The sequence below is a fragment of the Rhodnius prolixus genome, unplaced genomic scaffold (genome assembly GCF_049639745.1).
Source record: "Rhodnius prolixus isolate KJV_2025 unplaced genomic scaffold, Rpr scaffold_14, whole genome shotgun sequence".
Taxonomy (NCBI): Eukaryota; Metazoa; Arthropoda; class Insecta; order Hemiptera; family Reduviidae; genus Rhodnius; species Rhodnius prolixus.
Genome location: NW_027411594.1, coordinates 4,164,640 through 4,182,139, shown reverse-complemented (window position 1 = coordinate 4,182,139; position 17,500 = coordinate 4,164,640). Strand labels below are relative to the sequence as shown.

At 35.9% G+C, this 17,500-nt stretch overlaps 1 protein-coding gene across 24 annotated transcripts in view; it reads right to left on the bottom strand.

Moving 5' to 3' along the window:
- The window catches only part of LOC141451698 (uncharacterized), a 221,597-nt gene that overhangs the window by 137,589 nt on the left and 66,508 nt on the right, over positions 1 to 17,500 (bottom strand). For 16 of the 24 annotated variants that reach the window (XM_074123226.1, XM_074123218.1, XM_074123223.1 and 13 more), the window contains one exon: positions 10,859 to 10,900. The exons of 7 other annotated variants lie outside the window; for them this stretch is intronic. The gene's annotated coding sequence lies outside the window, so the exon portion shown is untranslated. Of the gene's footprint in view, positions 1 to 497; positions 910 to 10,858; positions 10,901 to 17,500 lie in introns of those variants that run through there. One more of the 24 variants, XM_074123228.1, reaches the window with a different exon arrangement.

Genomic DNA, 17,500 nt, shown 5'->3' with positions numbered 1-17,500 from the left:
AAAACGGGATATAATGTCGCTAAGAATCAAAATAAAATACTAGGTGTGGTTATTAAATAACGAGACTGATGCTGCTACAGAAGAACTATGCATGCGCCAAATCCTAACGACCGACAGCTGTGCAGCAGTGTAAAGCCTTCTCCTTCGATTGCAGCGTCTCACGTGTTTGTATAGAAATCTGTCCTGACCGGAACCGTCGTTTGTGTAAGAGGTGTTAGATTCGCTTTGCCGTGAAAACATGATACTACACATTTAGTAGAGCAACAAATTGTCGTGAAATTTCACATCAAAACTTGGTAAAACCGCTACTGAAACTTATCTTTTTGTCAGCGCGTGAACGTTGACACCCCAAAGCGTAGCGTTACGCGGGGCGCTATGCGCCAGCGGATAAAACCGGAAGTGACGAAGCGGGTTACAATAATCGTGAATAGGTCACACTTGAATACATGCAAATATATATAGAGAGTAGAGCAGAGGTAGGAATGAGTACCACTTACCCTTGCGGCCGGAAGTGAAGCTCCTGAAGCGCAATGCTAGAGGTATAAGGGCGAATGCCAGGACAGCGGATATGGTAGAGGTATATGCGTCTAGAAGGAAAGCGGAAATAGGAACTGTATATACTTGTCTGATGGTTAAGCGTAGCGTGGAGGACGAGGGAAATCTCAGGAAAGGCGTAAGGAGAGAACGAACCTTGCACCGGAAGCGGGTCCACGGAGTGGCCCGCGAAGCGTAGAATAATTGGGGTGATGTCCCTTGATGCAAATCGAGTGATGGTACGTGTATATACTACCGAGGCGGAAGCGAAGCGTAGCAGCGTAGAGAAGCGGTAAGAAGCACAGTAAAACCAGCAGGCTCAAAGGCACATACAGCAGACCAAGCACCGTACAGGACGCTGGTCAGTAGCGGACTCCCTCAAAAGATAAGGAGGTGACCCTATGGTCTAAGAGAAGGTAGAGGGGGTAGTTGGGCAGCGTGAGAATGGCATAGAATAACATCGAAAATAAGTTTAAATATATACAAAGCTTCAGAGAATAAGAATAAGGTTTTAAATATATACGACAAGCTGAAAGTCCAACCAGCGGAGGCGAACGTCAGTACGCGCGCGGGCGATGGGCCGACCAGCGCGAAGTCATAGCCAGCCGAACTGGCCGAACGTCCCCGATCGCGACCGAACACTTTTATTAAAAAGAAGTTTATGGCGATGAACGTTTATCACTTGCGCAAGTTTTTGAGTGGTTCAAGCGTTTCCAAGATGGCCGAGAAGACGTCGGAGATGATGACCGCCCGGGTCGCCCTTCCACGTCCAAAACGGATGAAAATATCGATTATAATTAATCAACATTACTACCGTGAGGTGCTTGCTCAACTCCGTGCTAAGAGTAAGGAAAAAACAACTCAGATTTGTGGAAGAACAAGTCACGGGGTTCTCCATCAAGACACTGCATTGTCTTTCAAGACGTTTCTGAGCCAATTACAACATCCCAGTTTTAGGCCATCCGCCTTATTCGCCTGACCTGGCCCCATGTTACGTTGATCTGTTCCCCAAAGTCAAATCTGCCTTAAAAGGAACACGATTTCACGGTCCGTTGAAGCTGTGAAAGAAAAAGCGGCACGCGTCATGCAGGAGCTCACAGAAAAAGACTTTCAGCACTGTTTCGAACAATGGTAAATTCACATGGAGCGTTGTAGGGATAGAGGAGGGGTGTATATTGAAGGTGATAATAACTAAATATGTATGAATTTAAAATAAAATGTTTTACAGCAATAGTCTCGTTATTTAATAGCCACAGCTCGTATAACGGTGTAACTCCCAACGGTAGGTATTTAAAAGAAAATTATAAGAACCTGAAGATCAAGTCGTGCCAATTTTCACAATACTTTTTTACCTCTTTCCACATTCAAAAATTAATTAAAATATGCATAACATTCCAGTAAAGATCATAATTGCGATGTCAGTTGGAACATCTTAATAAGTTCTCTCCATAAATGTTATTTTAATGACTAGCATCCATTTTCTCAACAATTAATCACGACCTAAATACATTATTAATGAAATTTTCTTAGTATTAATTAGAGCGGAAATAATTTATTTAAATTAAATTTAATTATTTAGCTTCCGGTTAAATTGTCTACGTAGTCGGTTAAACACAAATTTGTAGTTTCTCAAAGAGCGATATTGTGCAATTGCAAGTACATTTTTTGGGGTTTCTTTTCTTTTGCTTCATTATTTTTCTTTCTTGTTCCAAAGAAACTCTTGATTTTTTTTTTGGGTAGTGAAAATTCTAACGATTAAAATATAGACGAGGAAGTCGAGTGAGTGTGTTTCATATTGAAAGTTTTGTTCTTTCTTGTACAGGAAAACAATCATTGAAAACTGATTTTCAAAATTTGATACGATTACAATACTTCCAGTGATTTACAAAAAGAGAAAGTAAAGAGTTAAGTCACGTGAGATCTATGATTCTCTTAAGGTGTTGATTATGTTTGGGAGAAATTTTCATGAAAACTAATGGGAAAATGGTTATGTGGTAAAATATTCTGGTTAATCAGTACATTTTTCTAATAATTGATAAAGTACTTTTTCCTTGTTTAAACGTTTACAAATTGAAAAAGTAAACAGATATATGATTTCATTGTTGGTGAAAACAGAAAAATATTGTTCCCTTTCGCATATATTATTTGATGATACAAAAATTTGAATGATGTTCATTAATTTTTGTTTGTGAATAATGTAACAATTGTGCTGGAAAAACAACGTCTTTTATTTTATTTTAACATGAGAGAGAATAGCCGAAACACATGACAAAAACAAACAAAACTGTGTCACAGTCTGTCTGTCTGTCTCTACTCCGCTGAATCAGTCCACAAAGTGACTTAACATTCATTGTGCTTGCTGCTTGCTGCTATCCAATATAGCGCAGCTTGTTTGGTGGTTTGGAAAACATGCCCTAAAAGCCTTCGGACACGTCACACTCTCTGATATCATTTTAAACACTTTGAAGTAACCCTATATATATTTATATTTTGAATATATATCTGTACCTCGGAGAGAAAAGGCACCATGTCCATTTTTTCCGATTTTCAGATTTTGGCATCATTTTACAAATTTTTTGTTGCTCTTTCAAGAGGTGTAAAGCACAATGTCCTATGTTTACTATTAAGCGATTTATGTATTTTTAAAAAGCGCTATGATACTTCATTACTTAAGGGTAAAAGGCACTACATGGGCATAAATGTTTTTCACAATGGAGATCAAAATAAAATATTTTAAAATATGGGAGGTTAAGTGGCCATACCAACTGTAATAATTATGGTGAGAAGTACAACCGGAAAAGTAGAACAAAAAATGAATTTGGAAAAATATGTTTATTTAACCCTCCTATAAAATTTACTTTTTGTGACATGGTGCCTTTTCCCTCCGAGGTACAGATATATATTCATTCACACTCTATTATGTTCCAACATTTCCCACAAAAATTTTACTAACTATTTTCGATAGAGAAATGTGCTACGGTTTTTCATGTTATCAGTTCTAAATAAAATGTATTAAAGTAGGAAAAATATTTTTACAAAACATCCAATAAAAAAAAAGCTGTGGCACCAAATGGATCTTCTACGAAGGTAACCGCAAATGAAATTTAGAGTTTAAGCTTTCTCCGATATTTGGTTTCTGGAATTGAATGCTTAAGCACAAACACAAACCGGAGAACACGCTATCGCGGCTTTAACAAATAAAGGTATGCGCACTTTACAACCTCCATAGTTCTGGTTAGTATTAGTTTCCAAAAATGTAAGGGGGTACATTGTGGAAATGAAGGAAAAATGAGCGAGCAGATATCCTGCTGAAGAAGGCCTCCCCCACTGGCTTCTACTAAGAAGCAAACTTGCTGATTTGGGACCACTGAAGGAAGAGCTAATACTAAGGAATACTTTCTTCAAGTCCTGGATCGCCAAAAAGCAGAGAATTTGCGTACAGGAAGTTCAAAAAAAGAAGAATACGCGGTGGAGCTTAACGTCCAACTACCAATCAGGTGTCACGGACGAGGGGCGAAAGCTCATCCTTTACTATAAACCAGAGGTCGGCAACCTTTTTTCTGTAAAGGGCCACATAGGGTTATTGGTTTATTACCGCGGGCCGCAGTATATATATATTTCTTTTTATATTTATTTCGGGTTCTTATGTATTAATTGTTTTTATCTATTTATAATACAGATTATTAATTAAAATTAAATTTATTAACAAATCAACAAAAAAACGGCATTAGTGACTTCTATGAAATTGCTTCATATCTTCTTTCATCATTTTTTCTATTAAAAGCCAGACGAAATAAAAATAATGCGATTGCATTCACATTTATATATCACCATGAAATATATAACTAGAGAAGAAGCGAAAATCCGCAGCTTCGTCGGCGACAACACGCTTTGTGTCGTTGTAAAAATGGCGTACTAAAAGTCGAGTGATCAGACAAAGAAAGAGCGCGGATTACTAATATAAGATTTGAACGCTGAGACAATAACTGTACTAGCGAAAATTACCAAACTTTATTAACATCAAATTTGAAATATTATATTATTTAAATTTTTATTATTTGCCGTTTTGTGCCGCGGGCCGCAGGAAAATGTTGAAAGGGCCGCAAGCTTCCCGCGGGCCGCATGTTGCCGACCCCTGCTATAAACTATTTTTTTTTTGTAAGCAAACAAAAATTAGTCATACACAGGGATTCAAACTAAGGATCCCCCACTTACAAAGCCACGCTCTTGACCACTAAACCAACACCCGTCCCTTATATTCTAAACCAAGCTACAATTTATCATGAGGAGCATCGATCATGCTGCCACAGATTTCAGCTGTTTGACTGGGAACCCATCACCTTCGGCTACAGACTCCATGACTGGGATGGGAAGCTACATTAAGTAAGAAGTCTGTCTGGCCAGTCTCTTAACAGTCTTAAGACAGTTAGTGCACCACTTAGGTTCGTTTTATTAATGAAATAAAAATTTTCTATTGACAGATTTAGCATGTGGTAGATTTTAAATATGCTTGGTGATGACTTAATTCATTATTTTATCTAGTTTTTCATCTTTGCTTTGTTCTTTTATATATTTTTTACCATATATATCATGTAATGTTGTAATAAAAATGTGATAACGTAAAAAAAAAAAGAGAGGATCAAGAGAAAACAGTTTTTAAACCCTAATTGTTCTGTTCCCAGAGAACTCAAAACCCGATACAAAAAATTACAAAACCCTAATCTTGTAAACTTATACTTCCGTTTTGCTAATAAAGAAATATTTGAAAATTCTAAAATGCTTTTGGTGTCTTTTAAAATTTTTATCTTTTATAAGATAAAACCATATAAAATATTGAAGTACCACTTTAGAGAAATGCTTATATTTGACCCTCTCCGAGAACCAAAATCAAGGGTTAGAATTAGTTTCCAAAAATGTAAGGGGGTACATTGTGGAAATGAAGAAAATGAGGGCGCCGATATGCTGCTGCAATAAGGGTATTGAGAAGATTTAATGGTTTTCATCCTAAACCTTGAGGATTCAGAAGCAATTAGAAGCGATAACTGTACCAAACAGCAAGTTTAATTTTCTGAAAAACTTATATTTGGCACAAAAATACATGTTTTTGCGTGTTCAGAACATGTTATATCTGGTAATTTCCAAGATTTTTGCCACGATTTCAATGGTCGTAACAGGAATAAGAGGAATTTAAGAAGAAAACCAAATTGAGTTAAGGCTTATATGGGTATTATTGTTGCGAATCTTAATGAAAATTCCAGCAATATTCATTTTCTTGGGAAAACTAAACGCTAAGGAAAAAAATGTTTTACTTTCAAGATATATTTTTTTCCCCCTCAAGCTTGTCCTTTTCGTGGGTCCTAGTGTAATTCCTTTTGTTCCTTAAAAGCTTTCTTCTGGTTCTGTGTCTCCATCCGCTTTTAATCTTATTTCTTTTTCTCTTTATCTTTTATAGGAGTAGCGCCTACTTTAATTAAAACTACAGTCGAATTATAAACGGGGCCGTTTTTCTTATAGCATAACATCGCTTTCGAAGGTGATCTTTCTCTTTTAAAGCACAAAAATTAAACGAAAATCAGGAGAAAAACAGCTGAAGAAAACTTGAAAAACCTTTCTCTTACTTCAACTAATCGGATCAAATCTCCTTCGACTGTAGAAAATGTAAATGTCTAATAAAACAGAGAATTAAAATATACATACAGGGTGAACCAGTAAGTGATGTCCATAAGCCTACTGGGTGTAATGCATCTAAAGTGGAGTTCAATGACTTATTGGCCAACTTCATATTTTCCGCTGTTCTTGAGTGACGTCACTTTAATTTTTTTTTTTTCTAAAATCATCACTTTTTTCCAATAAAAATGTTATTACTCAGAAAGTTTTAGTCCGAATTCGATTCTGATGACACGGTTAGAAAGACAGATAAATTTTCTAAAAATTGATACCATTTTGAAGCATAAGTTATTCTCCAAAACAGCCAAAAATCTTCCTCCGAATGCAAGAAAAATAAAAGTAATCGAAAATTTTTTAAGAAAACTCATTAGGCCCTTACGTGATCATTATCAGACCTAGGTGCTGGCACTTTTTATAGAAGTTTCCTTGTTTAATGGGCTTTCAAACGGTATATCATTTTCCAGGATTCCTTTTTATCTTCATAAGAGAAATTACGTTTGCTTTGCAAGAAAACGTGTTGACCAGCACTCAATAGTGTTAGTTATCAAGTTGTTTAATTCATTGAAAACTCTTTTAGATGGACCAGTAGTCAATTTTTAAAGTAGGCTGTCTTAAAATAAGGAAGTCAAAGGTTACAAATTGTTTTAAAGAAAAAAGAAGGGTTGTTAAGGTTTATTCACAGCCTTTTCTATTTCAACAGTGTAGTTGAGTGAGAAATTGTAATTTGGAGTAAATACAAACTATATGATTTTTTTTTTTATATAAAACTAGTAGTTGTTTAAAATATTTCCTAACATTTTCTCAAATATTTCAGAGAGATCAGATTTTTTTTTTTTTTTTTGAACAGTGGACAATATGAAGTTGGCCAATACGTCATTGAACTCCACTTTAGATGTACTACACACTGTAGGCCTATGGACATTACTTACTGGTTCGCCCTGTATAGATTTACTGTAGCTGTGCGAATTGGGGCCCTCTGGTTTCTATTATCAGAGGTTCCTGAAATTTCGCATAAGCAGATTTATTTTTTAAAAAAAAAAAACAAAACGTAAAATTACGTTAAAGCTGGACAGGAAGAAGGTGTTTTTCAGAAGGAGAGAGTCCCCCCCACTCTAAAGAACCTGGTAATCGCATTTCCTCCTTCAGGATTTTTGTTTTCTCTAAACAATGCAAAAATGAGAAGTTATTAATTAAAAGCTTATATGAAAGTAAGTTATAATCGTAAGTTATAATGTACGAGGTCTGTAAAATAAGTAATGAGACTGGTTTTTTTATTCAAAAAGAATTACATTTCTATATTGTCACCTTCAAAATAACTTCCTTCTGAAGCCACACATCGCTGGAGACGTTTCTTCCACTCCTCATAGCAGTGCTCGAACTCCGATACTGAAATAGCCTTCAGCTGATCGGTGGTGGTTTTCGACTGTCCCAAAATGAATTCCCTTGAGGTGATTTTTTTCAACTTTGGGAAAAGAAAAAAAGTCACAAGGAACGTGTTATTACTGGTGACCGAGTCTTGGGTGTTTGAGTACGACCCAGAAACCTAAGCGCCAGAGCATGGAGTGGAGCATGGACACTTCAACCTCTCCAAGGCCCAAAAAAGGCAAGGATGGCGAAGTCGAAGATCAAATGCATGCTGATTTGTTTTTTCGATATCGACGGAATCGTCCACAAAGAGTTTCTTGCTCAAGGTCTAACGGTCAACACTTTTACCATTCAAACGGCTGTAACTGACCAGCTGAAGGCTATTCCAGTATCGGAGTTCGAGCACTGCTATGAGGAGTGGAAGAAACGTCTCCAGCACTGTGTGGATTCAGAAGGAAGTTATTTTGAAGGTGACAATATGGAATTGTAATTCTTTTTGAATAATTTTTTTTTTTTTAAATCAGTCTCATTACTTAATTTACAGACCTTGTGTAATGTATAAAAGTTGACTTTCTTCGCTTAGTTTAGTGTAATAATGCGTTCTTTATGCGAGGAATGCAGAAAAAAGTAAATTATCACTCCCTAAACCGGTCTTAATACGCATATAATTTATTTACACATATTAGAAATTCCTCTAAGTAATACATACATATAGAGTCCTGGAATTCAATTTTAAAATGTAACAGTGAGTATATTTGTAATAAAACCTCCTCAGGGCGACTCCGAAGAGAGATATATAGCGTCCGAGAGAGAGAGATCACGGGAATAAAAAGAAGGAAATAATAGCCGACTGGTGAGATATTACATGGTACATGCTGTAGTTCCAGGGGCTTACAGAGCGGACAGCACGCCCGCCCCCCTAAACTCTGAGTGTGTGAACGAGGGATCCGCGCTAACGATTCCGGGTCATCAAAAACATACCAGTTGCGACTAAAAAAGAAAAAAGAGTTGTAGCTCTGCAGAGACATCTAAAAACAGGAAATTTACTGCCTCCTTTATTACCATCCAATCACTTTTTATTTTATTTTCAGGGTCCGTTAACTTGGGGAAAAAGGAAATTATTATTCTGTCTTATTCCTGGCATTATAAGGGATATATTGTGTCTAATATTCGAAAATAACTTATCACTGACCATGGTACATGTTTTAGGGTCACTTGATTGCGCAAAGAAAAGCACCCACTCGGTGGTTATTAACACAACACAAAATCGAAAAAGTTGCAAGAAAAAAAAAAGCTTAAGATTTATAATTTACAAAAATGGTGCCACTGACACTCTTTCGGCTTCCAGAAATATTTTAAGTTTGATTTTCTTTAATTTAAGGATTCAGAAACATATACAGTGCCGAACATAAGTCTACGTATACACTACAATATTTCGGGAATTTTCAAAATAAATAATTATTAGAGTAAAAAATGTGATTTAAATTTGTAACTATTGTTACTAAATATATATTATATGAGAGATGAAAAGACCTCTGCCATCTCTCATTGCATATAAATAAAAAGATCGGAGTTCATGCCTTAACAATAGTCCACATACAGAATTGATAAATTCAATATTTTAATAATAAACTGCTCCACAAAAAAAGTGGCGCACTTTGAAAAAAGCGTTTATTTTTTGTTTTATCACATTTTGGGGAAAGATTATTAGTTTTAATTATTTTCATAAACTGTCAGGGAACAATTAATCGAATCAAGGCCCAAAGTTTCTTGTAAATAGAGAAGCAATTCCTCGTTTAATCCCCTTCGATCTTTTTGTGTAAACAACAACGTGAACTTTACCTCAACAGTAAATAAATTTATTGACCTCTACAGTTGCGTTTCTACTTTTTTCAAGCTGAAAGCATTGCAAACTCTCAATTACAGCAGAGCAAGTGGTCCGTATTATTGCATTAGTTGAGGATGGACGGAGTCAGCGGTACGCAGCACGAACGTTAGGGTTGCCTGAGACCACCGTCCGTAGAGCCATTCATTGTTACCAGGAGACAGGCCTCTGCACTCGCAGACAAGATTCGGGTCGACCAAGAGCCACAGAAGCACTTGATGACCGATTTATTAGAATTCACTCTCTGAGAAATCGTACATCAATGCTTCTGAAACAGCTCAAACACTGCTTACTGTTCGTGGAGTTACAGTCAGTGCCGAAAATGTACAAAGAAGGCTCGCTGAAATGAATTTACGCCCTAGGAAGCAAGCCACAGGACCATTGTTTACCGTAGACCATCGGAGTGCCCGTCTAGAGTTCGCTAGGGAACACCGCAACTGGTCTGGGAACGATTGGAGAAACGTTCTCTTTTCAGACGAGTCCCGTTTTGCTCTCTACGCAACTGATGGGAGGCGACGAGTTTACCGAAGGCCTGGGGAGCGCTACGCTCCGTGCAATATTTCTGGTAGACTACCATTCGGAGGTGGTTCAGTGATGGTGTGGGCTGGGATTTCTATGGGGGCTTAGACTGAGCTCCACGTCTTCAACAGGGCAATCTTGAGTGCAGATGTGTATGTGAGGGAAATTTTCCAGCAATATGTGATACCCTATGCACCATTAATTGGGGAAAATTTTATTTTTATGCAAGATAATGACCAACCACACACTGCCGCCAGTGAGTAAAGTGAGATCCTAAGAAAAGATCAAAGATTACTTCGAACCACCACATCTTTGAAATCTTAACACAAAAAATTATCCATATAAGGAAAAATTGGAAAAGAGAAGAGAGAGTTTTCAGGCTTTTCCAAACAAAAATACCTTTTCATCTTCATGACAGTAGTCTATCCCTCCTTTCAAACTCATCTCATACTGTACCCTTGGTACCTCAAAGAACATACACTTTGAGAAGCAATATTGCACATATATTTTTTGTTTTCTTATCACTTGAAGAAGGCAAACTTTATTTTGTTGAAGCGTCAAGAACAATAAAAAAACACTGAATTCAGAATTTCAAAGTCCCAGTCTATCAAAATTCAAATCAAAAAGTTGGATTCAATTATCTTCCTATCTTGCTTTAACAAGTTACTTAATAAAGGACTTAGAACGGGCATTAAGCGTCACAAACAAAAGAAACTTCTTCTTTTTTTTTTATTAAGTCCTGGATATCAATGGCGGAAATTGGAGATAAACAACTCCTGGCATGTCCTGCAATATGGTTACAAATACCACTCAGGATTTTATACTATAAAAATAATCTACAGATAGGTAATCCTGAATTAAAATAATTAATGTTACAACATTACTCACATGAAAAGGTGGCTAGCAAATAACTGTTAGAAGAAAACTTACCTGAAACAGAAAAAGAGAGAGAGAATTAGATACTTATTAATGTTGCAGCATGCTCAGCGGGAGGCACGTCAGTGGCTCAGCCACCTGTGCATCCCACAGCCAAATAACAATACAGTGGAACCTCGCATAACGAGCACCTCGCTTAACGAGTAATTCGCATAACGAGTAAAACAAATTGATTCTTATAGCGAGCGATGTTTCGCATAACGATAGTTTTCTAATGACATTTCGCTGACTGCGCAGTTTTCGCTGACTCATCGAAAACTGCGCATTCTTCGATTAGTCATTCCTGTTTACGCATATGCGTTTCATATTCTCCACGTATCTAATGCACTGATACAGTCGAAACCGAACTTCACCGAATGAGTGGTGTATAGGGAAAGTCCATATAGTGACATTTGTGTTTAAATATTGTAACGAAGTTGACCTGGGCAGAGAAGAAAGGCTTAGATTGCTTGTACTGGACAATGCTCCCGCTCATCCTCCAAGTCTACAAAATGATCTTCTTGACGAATTTCAATTTATCAAAATTCAATATCTGCCTCCTAATACTACACCGTTACTTCAGCCTATGGATCAACAAGTAATTTCCAACTTTAAGAAACTGTACACTAAAGGTCTCTTCGAACATTGTTTTGAGGTGACTGAAGAGACAAACCTTACTTTGCGAGAATTTTGGAAATACCACTTCCATATTGTTACATCCCTCAATAAAATCGACAAGGCGTGGGACGGGGTTACCAAAAAAACTCTAATTTCTACATGGAAGAAGCTCTGGCCTGAAATCCTCGTCGAATCTGGTTTTGAGGCGATTGAATCCGAACCTGTGGAATCTCTAGATAATGAAATTGTGTCTTTGGCCACGGATATGGGATTGACAGTTGATAAAGATGATATTGATGAGCTTGTAGCAGATCATAGTCAAGAGCTATCCACAGAGGAACTTGTTGAGTTGCAACACATTTCACAACAAGAATTGGTGGAAGAGAATTTATTAGACAAAGAGGAGAAAATATCAGAGGAACAACAATCTTCCAGCGCAATAAGAGAAATGTTGAAAGCATGGGAAACTGTTGCAACACACGTAGAAAACTATCACCCGAATAAGGCTGTGGCTATGCGATCTATAAATTTATTTAATGATAATGCTGTGTCACATTTTGAAGCGACGGCAGAAACAAGGAACATTGGACAAATTTATAATTAAAAAGGATTAATTATGAATGTACATATTTATCTCAATTAATATATGTCAAATCAAAATCAAATCAAATCAAATCAAATTTTATTGTTTTTGAGTAATACAACTCATAACACGAGTTAGGCAAAATATATAAAAAATTAACTAAATACAAATCTGTTCAATATATACTATACAAAAATAAATTAACCACATAATTTTAATATAATAAAAATTAAATCACTGTTAATAAAACTAAATAAAACATAAAAGTAATACCATGAAAGTCAAGAAAACAAAATCAGTTTAATATAATATGACAATGTAATAATAAAATAAATATATGTTGATTGATGTAACACAGCTATCTCATCCTCAGAAAAATGAATAAACAAACGTTACAAAAAAATGAAAAACTGAAAAATACAAGTCTAAGACAACAAACTAGATATAGCACTGGTACCAAGAATACTAAAATAATAACTAGACAATACAAAATTAACTACAAACCCGTCCAAATTTATATTAACAGAGGGAGATTACTCATTTAATAGGAAACTTCTGAGTGCAGTGGCTGCACAGAAATAGTTATATATCAAGTTGGCCTGAACTAAGGACTCAATTAAAAGTGATGATTCAAATAAATTATTATGGCAGGACATATCCATGTTTAGGTTTTCTGCTAACTGAATTCTAAGTGGCGCAAAAGGTCGACACTCAAACATAAAGTGAAAGAGTGAGTCAGGCTTAAAAAGCTTGCACAAAGTACAAATAACAGAAGAATCAAAAATGTATTTAGTACCCTTAATGTAAATACTTGTTTTATTTAGATTTGCAAGTCTTAGCTGAATAATAATTCTGGACTTAGATAAATTATAATTAGTCTCCAAGTAAAATTCACCAAGACCAAATGTAATCAAGTTTCTGTAAACTGTATTATATTTAGAATCTATAACCCAAGCAATGTCATTACTTAAAAATCTATTCTTTAAGGCATCAGTTATATTTGATAAAGATCTCTTAATTATTACTGGGTCCAGCGATAAAAAAGTGTCAAGGTGGCCAATCGAGAATAGTTCCAATTTGAGTTGGGAAACCCAATTAGAAGATTTAGTGCTTGACAATGAGCCCAAGCTCAGAAGTATATCAAAGCAAATACGGGGCAATCTATTAGAGGGCATCTCAAGAAGTTTTATTAAAAAGGTTAACATTGATTTGACTATAGTCAGCTTAACTGGAAATATTGCACATTCTAAGCGGAGATAACTATTAGGAGTTGATCTCGGCAGATTAAATATTTGTTTTAAGAATTGCACCTGCACTGCCTCCAGATCGTCGGCATACCTATAAGCCCATATTTCGCATGCGTAGAGTAAAGAAGTCTTTACAACAGCATCTAACTTTCTGATGGGTTTGATGGAATTTGCTTTAGACGTTATTAGAATCTGCCTTACCCGATTTGTTGCTATTTTACCTTTTGATATGAAATGTTTGGATGCTTGATAGAATTTCCCAGTTAGACTGAAAGGAACACCTAAATAAGTGTATGTATTTACAATGTTTATTGGAGTATTACTTATACAAACTTGCTTAAATTTTTTGGGGCGTGTACTTTTTGAAAAATAGATAATTTTTGTTTTAGATGTATTAATTTTCAGGGAGTTTAAACAGCAGTATTCTTCAAGAATTAATAACTTTTCTTTTACGTCAATTATAGAAGTAGCAAGGATGACAATGTCGTCCGCGTAACATAACAAACAGAAATTATTGAAGTTAGCCAGTTTAATCGAAGTGGCACCTTTCTCCGTGAAAAATCTAGTCAAATCCGAAAGAAATAAGTTAAAAAGCAACGGTGAAAGAGGTTCGCCCTGAAGTATTCCTGCCGAAACTTGAATATCATTTGTTTGTCCATTCTCAGATAGAATCCTTAGTCTAGCATTGTCATATAGTGATTTTATGTCATATAGTGGGTCCGATATGTCCAAGTGTACCTAGGTCGTCATATGGCTTAGCCATCAGCGAAAAAATCTCAAGTTCTGTCTAAAGACAAACTCGAAGCCCAATACAAAACTCAAACATTTCAATGTTAAACAAATTAATATATGTAATTTATATTATATTACATCATATGTATATAATTTTTTCGAAATAAATGTTATAAAAAAAAATTTTATCAATATTTTTTTTGCAAGGAACCAATTATCCCCTTTTATTTTAATTTAAATGAAAAAAATTGTTTCGCTTAACGAGTATTTCGCTTAACGAGTAAGGTTCTGGAACGAATTATGCTCGTTAAGCGAGGTTCGACTGTACTAGGGAAGTACTGATTCACAGAACTCCAGCCTCAAGCAATCCGCTAGGTTAATTGTCATGCGGTACAGGGCTAACTCTAACCTCACCTTTTTTACTGGCATAATTTTTCTGTTCAGCAATAGGATACAATTAGCCACTAGTGGCTTTGCTACACAGTGGAGACGGCTGGGTGCCACTGATCACAGATTATTAATAATAATAAAAAAGTAAAGTAATGTTCACTTTATCAGGCGGGTTTTACGTCCAAATACCAATTAGGTGTCATGGACGGAGGAGACTAATACTAATACTAATAATAATAACACTAATACTTATAATAATAATAAAGATAATAATAGAATAATTCTGTACAACTAAGCACTACAAAAGAATATTCTGTATTTGTTATATAAAAAAACTTTTGTCAAATATAGTCTCACTAAAAATGGTAATAAATTTTGTTCCCCCCGCAGTAAACATATATATAAACACATTTCCATAAATCAATATCAGTTCGGAGCAATTCAACTTTCCGGATGAACAACTTGACATCTTTCTCATCTCGCCATTTTCCTATTTAAACTCTCTTTAGTCTTATTGCAGAACTAAGTATACTTTAACTTCATCTCCGGCTATATTTATGTATTTAAATTAATTTCAAGTTCTAGAAAAAAAAAATTGTCAAATAAAATACAGTAGCTACAAAAAGAAGAATGAGGTACACCAGTTGAACCAAGACAGAATATTGGAAGGATTCCTGGTTGTAAGATGGGAATATCTTTCAACAAAACCTTGAATGAATAATCAAAACGATGATTTTCTAAGTAACAATTTCAATTGGAAGATGCAAGAGGATTCTTAGTTAAGATGAGGTAGAAGATGGTATAAAGTAATGAGAATTAGTTCAAGAACAAATTAAAAGAATGAGGAAAAATGAATTAAGAGTTTCTAAACTCGATTGCAAAGACCCGATCAAATGGTTAAGCAGCCTTGTGTCAAGCAATATTGATTCAACTCAAAATAGGAAGCATTAAGATATACCAGAGGATGACGGTCGATGAATAATGGAATAAAGAAGATTGCGAAATCCAAACTGCAATGTGATTAAGGTGTTTTCAGCAACAAGAAGTGTTTTTTTTTAAAAAAAAAAAAAAACGTTTAAGAGACGTTTCTCTAAAATGTTATCTATCAGTGGAAGAAGTACGTGAAAAGTATGAAGATGATCGAGATTTTTTTGTTCTTGGGTATCATATTAATTGCGAGGAAAAAGAGATGTTGTACATAAAATAGATTTATAAATAAAAATGAGACGTATTTTTTTAAGTACGTGAAAAAAATTTTTAGAGGTAATTTAGTTCATATCCATGTGAGGCAGTCTAAATTCAGGAATGGAAGTGATTTCGGCAAAATAAATCTAAAAGCAGGATAACACGGGAAAATTTTAGCATCTAACAGATTCCCTGTTCGCAGATATATGTACCAATTAGTGTAGTACGAACCCAGATATTGGTGGTAGAAATGGATTTAACACAGACATGGGTTTTTACCTTTAAAATTATCCAGAAAATATTGTTTTAACATCTCCCTAAATTCCCTTCCAAAATTCCATTCTCCATCCCTCCAGTCATCATGAACATAATATTAAATTAATGTCTACCTATATGAGGTAAGTTCTGTTCAGGTTTAAATACGGGTAATAGAACGGATTGTATAATCCAGGGAATGTAAGCCATTAGTGTTGAACTACAGCTGTGGCAAATATTGGAAAATTGTACAGAAGATTCAATAAATTCCAATTATCTTCGAGTATTGACATTACGATCGAGGAAAATAGAGAACATTTTATTGTAAATAAATATATTATCAATTTTTCCAACTATAGAAGGAAGAAGGCTATCATTTCCTAATGAAGAAGTGGTGTGGTATCGTTTATTTAATGCAAAAATAAAGACCTGATCAGAACGTTCACACGGTGTTTTTACTTCCAAGATCTACGGTGCCCCTAAAGATTACTGGAGAAACGAGACTACAACAGCCCCCCTTCCAGTCCCAAATACCTGAGATATATCACAATCTGAAGACAAAATACTTTGGAGGATATACTTTCTTCCCAGTACTCTGGTATGTCATTGCAATCAATTGGGAGGTGAATGGACGGACGTTTCTTCCATTTCTTCACAGGATTTGCCAGTGCATCGTGATCCAGACCCAGCTTTTCTTCTGGTGCCTTCCTGGAGAATTTTCTGTGAGGTAACCCCACCAGTTTTACAGTACCTAGTGGATATCCCAGGTTCTACAGGAAACGTTTTTTCTAGATATCTGAAGAACGTCCGAAATGGATATGGAAAAGAGAGTGACAAGCACAAGGAAGACGATTGGAATGCTGAATTCTGTCTTATGGAATAGCAATGTCCAGATTAGCACCAAGAAGCATATCTATGAAGCGTTGGTTCAAAGCGTCTTACTCTACACATCAGAAACATGCGACAGTCAGCAAGAAAATGCAGAAAAAGATAGAGGCGACTGAAATGGATTTCTGGAGGCGTTCTGTGAGAATATCCCGCAGAGAGAGGAGGAGGAATGCGGATATAAGAAAAATAGTGGAGAAGCGCAGCACAGTGACAGAAGAAATGGAAAAGAAGAAACTGATATGGTTCGGCCAGTGTTGAGGATGCCAGAAGGTAGAATGCCGAAGACTGTGATGCAATGGAGCCCGCCAGGTCCGCGGAAAAGAGGCAGGCCTAGGAACAGGTGGCAAAATGGCATCGAAGAGTTAATAGCTGGACGAGGGCTGTGCGAGAAAGACGCGATGGATAGAGTGCACTGGAGAAATAGTCATAGATTGAATCGGGTAACTATGGTTCCTGCAGTGAACTACATTGTTGGTATATATGTGAAGGGAAATTGGTCTGAGGAAACCTCAAGATTGAGGAAAAAATCCTAGGGAAAAAAAAATTGAAGAACGACTCCAGGAAAGTTTTAGCAAGGATTGGATAGCCAGTAGCAGTCAGATATAACATTATGTCCCTTAAATTATTGGAGGGGGAATCAATAACTAACACTGTAAAAATGCTATCTTTGAACTTTGCCCTTTTAGCCTTTATTTTTCCGACTGTATAATTTTCTAT